Raw genomic sequence first — 17,934 nt, 5'->3', positions numbered from 1 at the left:
CTGTGTAAAGCTACCACCAAACTGGAGAATAAAACTATCTATTAATAGTTAGGGTAACCCTGAATTCACTCTGATTTTTGTAAGCTTCATGGGTTTTTTCATTAGCAACAAATTATCACCCAAGTGAAAATAAGAACATATTGAAATCCCTGTAATATAAAATTATGTGAAAATAAACAATCATTTACTCCATTTGGGTCTAGTTTCTCTAAACAAAGGATATTCAAAGTGGCCTCCAAAGAACTCAAGACCTGAAAAAAAGAGGTGATTAAGCCCATGGAGTACTGGGTTCTTGCCTCTGTATAATGGGATGATTCTTAACCATTTTAAATACTTGACTAAGATATAGCATTTCATCTGACGAAAGGATTCCATGGCTGAAAATCAAAAAGTCTGAAAACCAGTGAACTACAGGATCACTAAGGCTCCTTTCATAAACACTATTCTACAATATTTTATACCATCCATAATTCATTTTTATCAAAGCTCTTAATGCATAGTGCTATTTTTATAATTCATTCTATGCATCTTCTGAATGAAGATAACCAAAAAGCAAGTATCACATAGTAGAAAGTGCCCTGGATTATATCCCAGAAACCCTGACTGGTTATCTGAATTTTAGCTCTACCTCTCACTAGTCATGTGACCTATGATAAGTCACCTTACCTCTGTGAACCTCTACCTCTAATGATTGTGAAGATTAAAGGAGACAATATACATAAAAGGTACTACACAACAGAGTGAGTCATATAGGAAGAACTACATTGTAAAGCTTTTTAACCTTGGTTTTTCTCTCAAAATCAAATTCTACAAAATAATGTTTTCTGGTTTGCTGAACTGAGGTGAACCGAATTATAGTAAAGCAGATGTTTTCCCCCAAAAGACTACTAGTGGAAACCTCTTCTTATTTCTGTCTGGAACAACATCATCTCCTGCTTCTTCTGGGAAATGCCTCTTTCCTCCTCCCCTTTGTACCCTTCTACCCCTGCCCCTCATCACCAGGTGGTTTCAATGAAAGCTGCTATCTTGTTTTAGATGTCAGTCCCTCTAATCACCAAGGTCTAATTAGCCATGGAATCCTACCCTCCTGGCCACAGTTGGGAGTGGGGAGGCACAACACAAACTGGACTTGCTCTGTCATTGAAGCTGAAATAAGAGGAGTGGGAAATGCCAGCAGCCAGTTTCTGCCAATGCAAAAAAAAAAAAAAAAAAAACAATCAAAAAGAAGGAATTTGACACAGAGAGAAGCAGATATGGTAGGGAGGGAAGGAGGGGGGAGTGAGGAGGGAAGGAAAGAAGGAAAAGAAGGGAAGGAAGGGAAGGAAGCTCTAGTCTCTGATTTCATGTGAACCAACTTTCTCCTGGTGTTACTTGGGTCCCTAACTTCAGCTGAAGCTACATTCCTGTCCTCCTTTGCCTAAGGTAGTTCAAATTTGGATTTTGGCACATGCAAACCAAAGAATCCTGACTGAGTACAAACCTCGAAGAAAAACTGCAACCAAGATGGGATTGTAATTGCTAAATAATTTTCCTTTCACAGTTTTCACATTACTAGTCCATCTCTTCTCTCCTTCATAATGAACTCACAAAGATAACTGGTCTTGGTGGGGGGAGAAAAATCTGTGTTGCTTTTTAATTGTGGAACAATATACATTAACTCTTCAACTCCTCAAATCTCAATTAAAATGTCAGTGTGCTTCTACCTCTGTCCTTAAAATTTACTTACTTTCTAAACTCAAGGTTTTAGAGGGCTTTCTACCCAGGTGAAAAACAGGTATAATTTGTAAAAATCACCTAAATAACTATAACATACTTTGAAGATAAAGTGTGCCAAATAACTAACAGCTATTCACTATTTCTACGCATTACTTTTTTACCGTTTTTGGAATCTGCTATTCCCATTATCATTAGCTCTTCTTACTTCAAGTTATGCCTTTCAAGCATTAATTTAAATCCCTATTTAAAATTTTTGATTCACCTTCGGCTCAACTCTAATAAAAACTGCAGAAATTTACTTTTTAATTCAGTGTATTTAAGCTTCAACAAAGCTTCAAAATGCATTTTGTTCAAAAAAATCTACTTACCTGACAAAATAATTTGAAATTCAAAAATGCCAAGATTATGGACCATCTAGTTAAAGCTACAGTTAAAACCATATTTTGTAATCAAATCCCTGTTTTTTAAACTTTTGGTTTTTCTGTTGCTTTCTAGGCAGTTTCCATAGTAACAGAGAAACAAGAACCGGAAGCCAGCAGTTGAAACGGACTCCTGCTGGTGATGGTGGTTCCGCTTCCATGGAAACTACAATGAAGTGATGGAAACACTGGAAGGCTTTTTAAATGTAACCATATATATACACAATGATTCCTTCCTTATCAGCCCCTTCAAAGGAGATCACAACCACTGCTTATCAATAGCAGCCAAGGGTGAAAACCACCTCTTGCAGATTTCTGCTGCTGGATACTCACTGAGGTTTGTGAGTACCAGAAATAAAAGATAAATCTATAGATTTCCAGGAAAATTCTAACTGATCAAATTATTGATAAATGTGACTTTAACAGATTTTAATTGATTAAAACATGTTTAATTACTCTAGCCTCCTTGGTTTCTTATCTTGTTCTTCATTTTAAAACACACACACACACACACACACACACAGTCCACAATGATTATTATTCAAGAAAAACTAGGCATCTAGAATTCAACCTTCAACCCTGTATTAGGCCTTGCGGCTCTTACGTCTTCAGTAATATAGCCAGGTAGACCCTTAAAATGCTTTTCAGAGTGGATACATACTTTACACTCTACCTAAAGATAAACCAATACCTTCAATGAGTTTCTCTACATTTCTGTTCATCATTCAATACAGCAAGAACTTCCACTGAACTTTGGCATTCAAAAAAGAAATACTCCTCCCATTGTTTAATAACCTTTATGTCAAAGAGTTCCAGTGTATCATAAAAGATGTCTTATGTGGATTGTAAGAATCTATATTTCTTTATTTTTCATAATTAAGAAAATTAACACTAAGGGATGTGAAACATTTTTCTCAGTTACTTAACATAGGAGCCTGAACCTAAACCAGGTCTTACACCATACTTCAGGGTACTTGCCATTATACTAACTAAGCTACCTTTCAATATAAATAAAAGTGCCATAACTGAATTTGAATTTGATTATGGTACTATTTCTGAGTAGAACAAGAAAAATACAGAGTACAGGACAAGTACAGGTGAGTATGGGAATAAAGATACAGAAAAAATAAACGTAAGAATTTTGAGAAAGGTACCTGTCGGGCAACACAGTAGAGTAGAACCAGAATGGAAAGAGACCCAAGATGACACACACACACACACAGGAACATTAGGGCTACAAAGAGGTATATTTCATGCTGTGTAAAAGAGAACAGGCCTTTCTGAGAAAAACTGGTATCCCAAGCATCTCTGGTACCCAAGGATTTATTTGGAAAACAAGCCTTCTCTCATTTACCCATTTTAAAAAAAGAAAAAAAAAAAATCAAGAGGTATTTTTATTCATGGAACTAAGACAAATCAACTTCATAACCTAGAATAAAAAGTAGTTCTTCGAATTCTGCTATTCTACCCTTAGTCTCTAAAAAGAATATAGCTAATGCCCTCAGCATCTGTTCAAGAACAGCAATGTTGAAGGAAGAACTAGCCAATTTAGACTTCTTGCAAAACAATATATCTATATTTGTATTTCATGGGAAATTTTAAGGAATCTTTAAGCGTATTTTGATTATATTTGATTTTTGACATATCCACAGAACTGAATCCCCACATAAGACTCTACTTAGTCCTATCTTATTTCTTATCTCTGTTTATCTGTGCCACAAATACTCTCTAATATAGGCTCTATTACCATTGTGCTTCAAGCATGCTTGATTTCATTCAGCTTTATCACATCAGAAAGAACATCCAAATCAATCTGGGTTTGCCGGACTGAGTTTTTGTTTGCTCTTGCTTGCTTTATTTTTACAACTTTAGTCACATAAAAGTATACTCCTGTTTGAGATGGCCTTGGTAGTTACAGTTTTTTTTAAATGCTGATTTATTATATTTAATGGTGTTTTGTTCTTTTCAGGTATAGCCTAGCATTTCTGCCTATGCTCAGTGTTCTGACAACAAAAGGCAACCTTGAGAAGAACAGTAACTTCATGGTTCCACAGGTCTACTACAACTCTGAAGCCAGAGGCCTTTCCATGTATAATGTGAACTGGTCAGTGAGGGAAATCTGCTTCCCACTTGCATTTAGCCAACCTCCTATTAATGTTCTCTCAAAACCAAAGGTTATGTGACCCCTAGAAGTTCAAGGAGTCATCACAGAATAGTAAAAGCAAAAGTCATAACAATATTCATGCACAGGCATTGCCTCGATTATGATTGCTTTCAATGCTGTTTCGCAGTTTTTCTACTATCACTGAATGAAAACGTGTACATCCTTAGATCATAAAGTGTTAAACACCTCCAGAGACAGCCTTCTCTTAGACTCAACAATTTCTTTCCATTCCCTAATCTACTTTTCTTTGTTTTGTAATTTTAAAAGAGTATCCAAAAGACTTACCATTTACTCCCTTCAAAATAACGTTAGCTGGCCAATCTTTTAGTAATAATAAACTCATGTCCAAATAATAATAGCAGTCTCCTAAATTTCCCTTAGGGGCTAAAGGCAAATGGTGTCTAAAAGATTAAGATAAGATTGAAAACAGTTATTGAGAGATACTGAAGGAAAAGAAACAAAGAATTGGAACTAAGAAGCTAAAATTTTGTCTTAATAAGATCGAATAAAAATAAGGGAAAATTTGGAAATGAAATTCCACAAGAATTTTTTTATCTGTCATACTGGTCAATATGGAAATTCCCTCAATCCCCAAAAAGGCTTTTGCTCATTCTTTCACCAGCTGTAAGAGATATCTTCTTCTTAAAGAGAAGTAGCAACCAGACATGGTGGCTCAAGCCTGTAATCCCAGCATTTTGAGAGGCTGAGGCAGAAGGATCACTTGAGCCTAGGTGTTTGAGGCTGCACTAAGCTATGATCACACCACTGCACTCCAGCTTAGGAGACACAGCAAGACTCCTTCTCAAAAAAAAAAAAAAAAAAAAGAGAGAGAGAGAGAAGTAGCAAATCTATGGAAGAAACTATAGTCCAACAATTGTTTTCTTGATGCCATGATACTGATTCATGTTTTTCCCTTTGAGATGACATAAAGTGATCAACACAATTACTGACTATGAGCAGTTTATTCTTCTCAATCCTAGAAGTTTCATAGACTCCTTTAATGCATCCCTACCTTAAAAATTAAATTGACTTAGTGTATATCAGAATTAGAACAGACTCCATTCCATCTTTCTTCAGACTGCGTTAACATGAAGATACATATTTTCACATTTAAAGAAGTCAAAGAATGGATCAAGCAATACGCTCAGAGCATATCACATGTGAGGTCAATTTTAGAATAACAAAGAAAATCCTCCCCAGCAATCAACTTTCTTTTAGCAAGCGACTAGAGTGGCTCCCTATCACTTATTCCTACCCTTCCTACCCTCTTCAGGAGAGATGCCTAATAGTTACTGAGTTATGTATTATGTTCCAGGCACATGGACATTTCAGTGTTTATAGTCATCTCACCGTTGTCATAGAACATTACATGTAGAAGACCTTCAATAAAATTTTGTGCAACAGATAAGTAAATGAATTACTTCCCACTACTATTACAAGGTCTGACAACAATACCTTAATGCATACAGATGCCTCAATTACCTCTTTCTATAACTTGGTGCTTTTCTGTAACTTAAACAATAATTACATAAAATGCATGTCAGGGAAAGTATGTATAATTACTGTCTTCATCATCTGTGTAGCTGAAATACACACAAAAGGAATACAGAAGGACACAGTCCAAAAGCAGCATGAGTGGACTAAAAAAGAGAATCTACCTTTCATTTAATTTTATAAAAATTGTCATAACTGTATCAATGAGAGAAATACAGCACAGATATTCTAATTATAAACCACTGCGTAAACACAATGAAGTCTACAAACTATCTTTTTATTGCTTGACAGTTACAATTTTGAAAGATGTGTTTCTTAACAGTTTGTAAAGGGACAATATGCACAACGACCTGGTTACTACTTATATGAAACCCACTTTGAGACCACTAATGGCAACACAGGAAGCTTCTGAGAAAAAGCAGATTTATAGTTTCAATATTTCCTAAGAGGGAACAGATAAGCTGAGCATCTGTGAAATTTGTGTCTTAAAGTTTAATGATAACGATATAACAAGCTATAAGTTATATAAAACTGTATAATTCCAAGTAATTACAAAATAATAATTAACTCTTTCTTAAGGTGCCTAAGAACCTGTTAGTATTAAAATAACAACAGTTTTCCATTTGGGGCTTTTTTTGGTTTCACTTGGTTGACATTAAAAATAATCATAGATATCTACATTTCTTCTGATCAGAATCAAGGATTTTTCAGTAATCACAGGGATTAAACCAGCCCTCTCAATTAAATGTTTTTAGACTGTGTTGCTAAAGATATAAAAATGTGCCGATACTGATGACAGAGATCATCTGATAAAAAACCCTTCGAGAATCCTCATCTATCTATCTCTCTGCTTTTGCTGCAGAGCAGCTGTGCCTCACACAGATTCACATGAATGAAAATATTTAGATGAGAAACCACCCACTTAGCTTATTTTCCATATGACTTTCCTGTAATTATTTTGTAAACTGTTCACACAACAATACATAAAAACATCTGCAAAAACAGGTAATTAATGTGTCAAGCCAAACTAATGCATTTTTTATGGTGTCCATGCTTCGTCAACTGTAATTATAACTCTTTTTTAAGCAAATGATGATGTGTTTGTTGCAATGTGCAAGTGGTTATTTTAGATGCTCTGTTTACTGTTCATACAATCTGAATATAAAACTCTACAGCTACTTTACCCAACATCAATGCTTTACCTAGCTTTCTGCTGAAGCAGGAAAGTGGCTCTCTTTTCCAAGCTATAATTTCTAGTGAACATTTTTGTCATTAAAACATGAAACTCTCAACACAAAAGTTGAGACCAAAATAGCCAACAATTCAAGAAGCATATGCCAGCAAACTACTGATCCAGACTTTCTTCCTTCAGTTGTAACCCTGTGAGAAATTCAGCACTTATGCCAAACAGGCTACTAGGCTAAGTCTCCTGAGCATCAACAGAAGTTTAAAGGTTCATCATTGTTTAATGACATAATATCCATTCCATCCAGACCCACCAAACATATACCCTTGACATAACAAATGAAGAACCAAATCCTTCCCAGAATATACTTTATCCCACTTGAGTTCTGACTGCATGAGATTATCATCACAATCATAATTACTATTAATGAACAATAACTAATATGGTATACCAATATCATTACGAGATTAACATTCCTGAAGGCCCAAGATAAGTAATCTCTAAAGTTCTGTTTCCTGAGCTAACAAAATTTAAGACTAAGGAAGAACCATAGCCTTATACTATTTTTCCAGAATTCCTTCCCCCTCCTCCTTTTTTTAGAAAGACAATTTTTAAAATGTCTATGGTGACGATTTGTAGTCCAGAAAAACCTTGATAATATAGAACTCTTAGGGGACAAGTTTTTGTTTGTTTTCAAAACCATATTTTTTAGAGATTAGCCCTTAGAGATCCAAGCTTACTTAACTCTTTATTTTGATACAAATCTTTATAAACTGACCTACTCCATTCCCAAGTAGAATATACTAAAACTGATTTAACTTTGCTTCCCTGAATATTAGTTATTAGTTGCGATATGCTATAGGTATCTATCTATCCGATTGTTTCCACAAAGATCAGAAAAGTATTAACAAATCAAATGACAGTTTCCCAGCTGCCAAGCCTGGGTTTGAGGTCAAATGCTTATTCAGGGGAACTTGTGGGTGGGTCTGATCAAAATAGAACAGAGCCCTGGTTCCAAGGGTGCTGGACTGGGAAACACATCACTAAGACATGGAAACGGAAAAAGACAGAGGTTACTCATTATTCATTAAGGGTAAAAATCAAACACAGGATCAGATAAAGAGGTCTCAATACTGAGTTATCCTTCTTACACAGCTACAAATGTATTAATGCATTTCATTAATGCTATTTAAAATGGCTTAAATCTATACATTGTCAAACTTTCATGAAATATATTAGTGTCTTTATGGAGTGTTTCTATACCAGACAGGAGGCATTTTAAACATACTTGATATTTTTGGAAGCTACCTGATTGAATATTGGCAGTTTATTACACAATTTTTACAATTCAACTTATTTGTCACCTCCTCCAGGAAGCCTTCCTATGGGCTCTCTCCTTCCCCCTGGGCAGATGCTCATTTATATGACCCATAGAATCACTCTCTCATTCAAAAATAGAGAATTTCCTATGTACCTGACACTATCCTAGAAGATACAATGGTAAACAAGAAAATGCGTTGTCTTCAAAGATGTTACAGGTAAATGAACATATATTCATTCGATAAATAACTGCACAAACAATAGTTTCACTGTAGGCTGGGCATGGTGGCTCACATTTGGAATCCTAGCACTCTGGAAGGCCAAGGCAGGAGGATTGCTTGGAGTCAAGAGTTCGAGACCAGCCTGAGAGACCTTGACTCTACCAAAAATAAAAAAAAAATTAGCCGGGGCATGCTGGCACGTGCCTGTAGTCCCAGCTACTGTGGAGGCTGAGGCAGGAGGATTGCTTGAGCCCAGGTCTGAGGTTGCAGTGAGCTATGATGACGCCACTGCACTCTACCCAGGGCAACAGAATGAGACTCTATGTCTCAAAAATAAATAAGTTAATTCAGTGTAAACAGCGTGCAATGAAAACAAAGGCCAGGATATCCATTCTGATCTCAGTAGAAGTGAGGAAAGGCTTTCTTAAGGAAATGCCACTGAAATTCAGGTGTGATGAACAAGAAGTTATCAGTTGAGTAAACACAAAAAAGCACTCCAAGCAAAGCACAGATCCTACATGGGAAGGAAGGACCTTGGTGCCTTCCATGAGGTAAAGGAAGGCCACTGTGGCTAGAGAAGAGTAAGTGAAGAGAAGTGATTCAAGATAAGCCTGGAAAGCGAGACAGAAGCCAAACTACACACAGCCTTGTAGGCCACAATACTCGGGAAGTTATCCTAAAAGCAATGAGTTTGTCATGCAAGGAAGTGACATGGTTAGATTCCATTCTTAAAAAAAAAATCACTCAGGCAGGAAAAAATAGGATTAGAATCAAAAAACAGAAATAGTAAAACCAATTATTCATTTGTTCTAAGAGATGTCAGAAGGTAGGACTTTCAGACTGTCAGAATTAGAAGTTGAGTAAACCTCTTTCCAGATAAAACCAAACATAATTATCAAAACAACTCTGAAAATTGACCAGAAACATTTCAAAAATTTGAGAAATATTTATATAAGAAAAAGTGTAGAACTTCAGTAAGAGAAACAAAGGTCTGCGGTGTTTTAATGAGGAGCTACTCCTACCTGCCCCGACAGCATGGTGGGATAGCAGGTGTGAGGACCTCCTTCCTATTGCTGGAGGGGACTCACCTGAATTGGATCTCCACTGAAAAGCTGCACTCCAGGGGAAATGTTGAAATCAACAGCAATCAATGACAAACAACAGACAAGCCAAAATTTAACAAGGAAATCTAGGAAATGAGACAACCACGGTGCTTTGATTAAGTTCCCACACATTCCTACGATCATAAAGTGGTACCCATGCACAGAAGAGACTGTAGAGGGCCCAAGCTATCTACTCATCCCTGGTGAATGGAAGGTCTTGCAAGAGCAGAAACTAAAAGCCAGTGCAGACTTGTAAACCCCCTGATCTTTGAACACATGCCCTAACCCACACAAAGATTCTCTCAACAAATGGTGAAAGTCTCACTGGCTCACCCTGTTGAAGCACAACCTCCAAACAATCATTGGCTGACCACCAAACAGAAAAACAGCAACAAACACCACTAACCCTGGGGGATGGGGAGGAGGTAGCATCTAGAGTTGCTATTAATACATTATCTAAAATGCAAAGTTTTCAACAACAACAAAAAATAAGACATACAAAGAAACAGCAAAACTGGCCAATACACAGAAGGGGGATAAAAAGCAGTAAATAAAAGCTGTCTCTGAGTAGACTCAGATGTAAATCATAGTACACAAGACTTCAAAATACCTATTATAAATATGTTAAAAGAACCAAAAGAAATCATATTTAAGGAATTAAAGTACAAAGACAATCATAAAATAAAAATTAATAAAGAGATAGAAATTATTATAAAAATAAAATAGAAATTCTGGAGTTTAAAAGTACATAATAGCAGAATGAGCTACCAGGAAAAAGAATCAGCAAGAAGATAGTAATAGATGAGTAGACATTATCTACTCTGAATGAAAATAAATAATAAAAAAAGATTAGGAAACAAAAAATGAATGAAAGCCTAAACAAACACCTGTGAAAACCATCAAGCACACTCACTTATACATAATTCAGTCCAAGAAACACAAGAGAGAGAAAAATATAAACCAAATTACATTCAAAGAAGTAACTGGTGAAAACTTCCCAAGTTTGATAAACACTGACCTACACATCTAAGTAGGTTAATAAATACTCAGGATACAACTAATGCCAAGAATGGTAAACTCAAAATCCACACCTAGACACATACTAGCCAAAAGCAATAAAAGAAAAACAATACTTATCACATAGGTTGGAATCTCAAAAGATTAACAACTGACTTATTATCAGAAAATGGAAGCCAAAAGGCAATTGGATGACATATTTAAAATGCTGAAAGGGAGAAAAAAACTTGTCAGCCAAGATTCTGATATCCAGCAAAACTATATGAAATGAAAGTAAAATAAAACATTCCCTGATAAGCAAAGATTGAGAGTATTTGTTGCTAGCAGGCTTGCCAAACAAGAAATACTTTTAAAAAAGGAAATGACATTAGAAAGTAACTCAAATCCAACTGAAAAAATGAAGAGCGCAAGTAAAGAAAATTACTTGGATAAATATAAGACAATATAAATAACTTTTGGCCGGGCGTAGTGGCTCACGCCTGTAATCCTAACACTCTGGGGGGCCGAGGCAGGTGGATTGTTTGAGCTCAGGAGTTCGAGACCAGCCTGAGCAAGAGCTAGACCCTGTCTCTACTAAAAATAGAAAGAGATCATATGGACAGCTAAAAATACATATAGAAAAATGAGCCGCGCATGGTGGCGCATGCCTGTAGTCCCAGCTACTCGGGAGGCTGAGGCAGGAGGATTGTTTGAGCCCAGGAGTTTGAGGTTGCTGTGAGCTAGGCTGATGCCACAGCACTCTAGCTCAGGCAACAGAGTGAGACTCTGTCTCAGAGAAAAAAAAAAAAGAAAGAAAGAAAAGAAAAGAAAAAAGCAACTCTCACCTTTTCTTCTCCTGCCCCTTCTCTGCAGGCTGCTGCAGAAAAAAACTGTTTTAAATAAAACAAAAAGCAACTCTTTTCGTTTGTGAACACGCAGAATAGAGAATCTAAAGACTTCTCCCTGAACCTATGAAACAGTTCCTTCTGAATTCACTGCATTAATAATAGCTTTCTCTTGTTGACGTACACTTCCTATAACAACCAAAGAATGGAAAAAGCAGACTGCTGATGAGAAAAGAAAGAAGACTAAGTAGCACATTTAAATCATTTCAAATTTTTATTTTTAAAAATCTCAATTTTACTGCTTTCAAATGTTTTCTTCTAGTCAGTTTCAAAAGTTAAAATCTGAAAAATTCCCAACTAAGGCAATTTATTAAATTATAATGAAGAGTACATGTTTTATCTTAAAACAAAAAAGGCTGTGGAGTATTTTCATAATAGAAATACCCTGAATGTGTTTATTACTGCTTTTCTTTGACAAGTAAGATCTCAGGTTCCAGACAGATGGATAGAAGGCTCATACTTCATCGAGCAGGTTCTCTTTTCCAATTACATTACAATGAAAAACAAAATAAACAAGAGAGTCCAAAAGGCACAACTGGGTTCAAACTTAAGATGAAAACCCTTGTGGCAAGTGGGATTTATACAAGGGATGCAAGAGTGGTTCAACATAAGAAAATCAATGTAATTAAGAGAACAAAGGAGAAAAAAAATGTGATCATTTCAATTGATGCAGAAAAAGCATGCCAGAACCCAAAACTCTTTTATGAGAAAAACATCCAGAAAACTATGAACAGAAGGGAACTTTTTCAACATGATAAAGGGCATTTATGAAAAACAAATAGCTAACATCATGCTTAATGGTAAGACTGAAATCTTTCCCCCTAAGAACAGGAGCAAGACAAGGATGCCTGCTTTCCCAGTGTTCTTGAAAGTTCTGGAAGTTCTTGCCAGAGCATTAGACAAGAAAAAGAAATAAAGGGCATCCAAATTGAAAAGGAAGAAGTAAACCCACCTCTATTCTCAGATACCATAATCCTACACAGTCATCCCTCAGCATCCACAGGGGACTGGTTCCAGGACCCCTGAGCACCAAAATCTGTGGATACTCAAGCCCCTTATGTAAAACGGTGCAGTAATCTGCATATAACCTATGCACATCCTCCTGTATACTTTAAATCATCTCTAGATTACTTATAATACCTAATATAATGTAAATGCTGTGTAAATAGTTGTTATACTTTTTTTATTCATATTGTTTTTTACTGTTGTTCTTTTATGTTTTATTGGGTTTTTATTTCCCAAATATATTTGATCCACGGTTGAATCTGCAGTTGGTTAAATCTGCAGGTGTGAAATCTATGGATACAGAGGGTTGACTATATATATAAACCCCAAAGAATCCACAAGGAAAAAAAAAAAAAAAACACTACTAGAGCTAGTAAACAAATTCAGTAAGTTGCTGTAAGGTTTTTTTGAAGTAATCGGCACCAGAGAAAGAAAGACGAACAGAATTGAAAAGGGGAAAGTAACGAGGCTTTATTAGGGTGTTCCCAGGCAAAGTTCACGGCCCCGTGAAAGAGAGACCCGGGAAGTCGGGCCACACAGAAGTCTGAGTGGGTTTATATACGTCCTTAGGGGTGGGGAATGGGAGCTTCTTCAGCCAGATGTAGGCGCCAGGAGTAAGGAATTTCTTTGTTTCAGTTTTGGGGCGGGCACTGAGGGACAGGAGGAGCCTCCTCTTTTTTTATTAGGGAAGGGAAAGGTGCCTGCCACCAACCTTACAGTTACTAGGTACAAGATCAACACACAAAAATCAGTTGTATACCAGAATGAACAAGTCAAAAATAAAATTAAGAAAACAATTCCATTTACAATAGCATTCAACAAAATAAAATACCTAGGAATAAATTTAACCAGAGGTAAAAGACTCACACACTGAAAACTACAAATCATTGCTAAAAGAAATTACAGAAGATCTAAATAAATGGAAAGACATCCTGCATTCATAGGTTGGAAGACTTAATATTGTCAAGACAGCAATACTCCTCAAATTTATAGAGGTAATGCAATCCCAATCAAAATTCCAACTGCCTTTTTTATAGAAATGGAAAAGCTGATTCCCAAATTTATACAAATTTGCAAAGCACCCTAAATCGTCCAAACAACATTGAAAAAGAAGAACAACGTTCTCAAAGTGGTTCATTAACCAAAAAAAAAAAAAACTAGAAGGCAATGTGTTAGAAGGCAAAAGGATCATACCACCATTGCCCATTAAAAATGTAGCTTTTGGTTTTGCTAGCCTTATACTATAATGTACTTTGTACCAAACTGGGCAATCACTTAATAAAAAAGTGAACTAAAAAATACTTTCATATCACCTTCTGAATTAATAAATACTATAAATAAGTCAATAAATTTTATTTTTGGAGTTACATATTTTCACTTCTAAAATTCAGCAAGTAGAAATAATAATGTAACTTGCTTCCTTTATCAAAACTAGACTTACTACCTTTCTCACATATTCATCTATTTCCAAAGCAAACAAGTTTATCCTCTGGGTTTCCTAATATTTGGGCAACTCTTATTCATAGAATAAATCAACGCTCCAAGTTGCACACAAGGTCATAGTTTTTGAAATATGTCTGGATAACCCTGAGAGCCTAACACACATCTGCCCAGGGAGAGAGTAAACTATGAAAAATGGCTTGGTGTTGCTTATTATATCACATACAAGAATGGCAATGGTGGAAAATTGTCTACATCTCTTGGGTGAGTATTAACACTAGAAACAGTCACACTGGTCAAAAACATCAACAAAATTTTCAAAGAAAAATTAGATATCAGCAACATCCAGGAACTAATTCATAATATATGCAGGAGATGAGAGGGAAGAGAATAGGAGGGAAGGGAAGAGAGAAGGTGAAAGGAGACAGGAGGGGAAGGGAGGAAAGAGTAAGAATGAGGAAGGCAGGAGAGAAGAGTGCAGGATCAGAACAGTGTGGTATCAGCACCAAGTTAAGTGAAAAACAACAGGTATGGCTGAGGCAACAAATCTATCATATTTTCAACAAGATATATACTACATAATCATGGGCCTTATTAACATGCTATAGAGTTGACAGAAACATCTCATTTTGAAGGGCCATCACTCACTTTTATTTTATATTTTTAGAAGAAAAATATTTTATATTCCCTATCACAGTACCTGGTACATACAAGTAATAAACGCTTGTTGAACAATCAACTGGATGGATAGATGGTTGAATGAGCAAACAGACAAAATGGGTAGAAGGAAAAATAATGAATATGCAAAATGAAGAAATTTCTCAACTATTTGATAATGGCGATTCGTCGCCTCTCCATTTTAAAGTTAATCTAATTGGGGGGAAAGTGTGAGAAGTAGCATAGCATAGTGGGAAGAAGACAAGATTTAGACTCAGAAACACCTAGATTAAAATTCTGGCTTAACTCCTACCGGCATGTGTCCTTGAGCAAATTGCTTAATTTATACAAGTCTTCGTTTCCTCCACCTGTAAAATGGGGATCACAATATCTACCTTACTAAGACCGCAAACCAGCACTTTTGGCACCTGGAATAAACTACACAAAACCAGCTCTCGAATCAACTCTGTAATTCATAATGTAGCCCACAGATGGGTGTTACTAACAATGCTCGCCATCTGGTAGCTTCCTGTTTTAAATAATTATTCTTGCTAACTAGGTGCCAAGCTTTTAGAATCATTATATTAAATGTTTGCACCCTCTAAATTTTGGTGTCCTTAGACAAAGCCCAGTATGATCAGCCACAGTTCAACTTATGAGGTAGTTCTACAGATTAAAAATAACATCAGAAAAACACCTTGCACAATGATAGGCATGTAATAAATTGTTGATATGTAAACATTTCATTAATACCCTTATGTAATCCATTTGCTACTCTATATTGTCACAACTCTTCCAATAAGCCCAAACTGAAAGTAGAGATTAATCATATCAACCACGTCCGTTAATACAGAAATAAGGACATGAAAGGATGATGTGTAACCACAACATTCTTTTCAAAAATTCAATTGATTCCTTTGACCTTGACTTTGGATTTTCTTGCTTAAATGTTTAAAAACCTGAGAAGTTAGAAGAACAGACAGAACCTTCACTTCAAGAGCCATTTCTAGAAGGGAATAAATGAAATGTCAGATGTAAAAAGAGAATTCAAAGTTCCCACTATCAGGGTATGCTTGTTCTCTGCTGCATGGGCAAACAGAACTGCTGCTATTGTGTTTTGCATCTGGTCTCAGATGTTGGAAACGCCAGTTAAGTAAGAAAAAAATCAAGTCATCTTTATCAGACCTACTAACAACCCAGATAATCTCCTTTAGGATGAAATAGTTTAGTAATGAAATAACAAAATTTGTCAACCCTGTATAAAGCACTCCTACTTAGTTCTGAAAGATTATTTTCTCTGGATTATCAGATATCCAGAAACAATTATTTTATTATAAGGCATGCCAATCCAACCCAGGGTCACAGGAACAACTGTTATAAAAGAGTTAAATTTAAATGATTCATAGGTATTACTGGTTATAGTGATGTTTCAATAACAATTTTGTCACAATAGAACAAACTTTTCCCAAGGAAGCCTCTCTTCTGAGCATAAATGTCAAATCAAGTTCATAAGCTAGAGCTCCCAATTACCCCACAAATTAAAGGATAATGTCTACATGTTTGTTAGGTGGTGACTAGTATGCTTTTAAATAGAATCCATGGACTGGAAGCACTGTGCTGACCTTATATAAAATGTACACCGGTGAGGACTAAACAGAGGCTCTTTTAGACATTGGTTAAAAATTAGAATTCTATGATTGTGATTCCTATGGTTTGTCTAAATAAAAATTGATCACATTATGAATAAAGAATAAAAGACTAAAAGCAATTTAGTCAATTATTAACTTTTTGGATTTGATGGCACATTAGCAACAAAAACCAATTCCAGAGTAGGAATGGATATTGTGGTTTTAAAAGATGTACATTAAATAGGTGAAATATATTAAAGTGGTTACATTGTTTAAGACAGAGGTCTAGTAGGTTTGGTATCAAGTTCTAGTGGAAAAATAATCCACCACCATAATAAGCAAAGTAACTAACCAAATGATACATATTCTTTGCTATTTGCTGATATGCACCTATAATTCTCATTTTGAAGCAAAGATTTTTATTTTTCTGGTGCCATCAAGTGGTAACATTTTGAAATGTTCTAAGATTAAATGCAAATAACTTTTAGACAGAAAAATGTTACACTGATGTGTTTTCTCTATGCCAATTGAACACCAGTGATATTTTAGCACATAATTATCTGAAAAGAAAAGGGCAATATCAGAGAAGATATTTTGCAACTCATTCCCATTTATACTCCCAACTCAAATGACAGTTGAGGCAAAGAACAAAAATGAGTAGAGCTTTAAGACCAGAATGGTCCACTAGCCAACAAACAAACAAACAAAAACCCAACAGACTTTGAAAGCATTTGATAAACAAAATTTGGATCGAAATGACCTATCAATCAAACCATGAAAACAAGAGAATTCAAAAGTAGTTTCTCAACTAGAAACCTTAAAAGTGATAGTTAAAATTATATAACCATACCAAGACAAAAAAAATTAATGGGAAATGAATATTAGAATCAATTATTTGAAACTGCGTCAACAGATTCCAAATGGTTATATCAGCAACTTCAATATGACAATAACAAAAAAAAAAACCCAAAAACCAAAAAACAAACACCAAAAAAAACCCCCTACAAGATTCCAACTCCTCTTATTGCTACGCACACAAAACATTAAAAGCTGTTTGTTTCCCCAAGCCCACCAAAATAGGTATTGATTGCAAAAGCTCAATTTCCAGTTAAAGATGGCAACTTGAACACATTTATTTAGCTATGCTCCTTCCTGAAAGTCTATTAACATGGCAGTAAAACAATTTTTTTAAGGTAAAAGCCCACAAGGACAAAGACTAAGAGAGAATACAACAGCATAAAAATTTCAGAAGCTAGAAAGTAGATGGATGAGAGGTTACTAACTTAGGAGCTACATCTACCTGTCCCATATCACCTCCATTAATTAGCTGAGAATTTACTACAACAAAGAACAGAATAGTAGGCAAATCCAAGAATCTTTTAAGTTCTTAATTTAAAAGCTCATTCAGTTTGTCTCTTCAGGTCATCAAGAGTAAATGCACTATAACCACTATGGAGAACAGTATGGAGGTTCCTCAAAAAACTAAAAATAGAACAATCATATGACCCAGCAATCCCACTACTAGTTATATAGATCCAAAAGAAAGGAAATCAGTATATTGAAAAGATATCTGCACTCCCATATTTATTGCAGCACTACTCACAAATAGCCAAGATTTGGAATCAATCTAAGGGTCCATCAACAGATGAATGGATAAAGAAATTGTGGTACATATACACA

General features: G+C 35.6%; 1 protein-coding gene across 5 annotated transcripts in view; it reads right to left on the bottom strand.

The window, feature by feature from the left end:
* RPS6KC1 (ribosomal protein S6 kinase C1) overlaps positions 1-17,934 on the bottom strand; it is a 118,184-nt gene that overhangs the window by 64,203 nt on the left and 36,047 nt on the right. The window lies entirely within an intron of this gene.

The sequence above is a fragment of the Lemur catta genome, chromosome 23, assembly GCF_020740605.2.
Source record: "Lemur catta isolate mLemCat1 chromosome 23, mLemCat1.pri, whole genome shotgun sequence".
Taxonomy (NCBI): domain Eukaryota; kingdom Metazoa; phylum Chordata; class Mammalia; order Primates; family Lemuridae; genus Lemur; species Lemur catta.
Note: the sequence above shows the minus strand (reverse complement) of the source record. Positions and strands in the feature narration are given on the sequence as shown.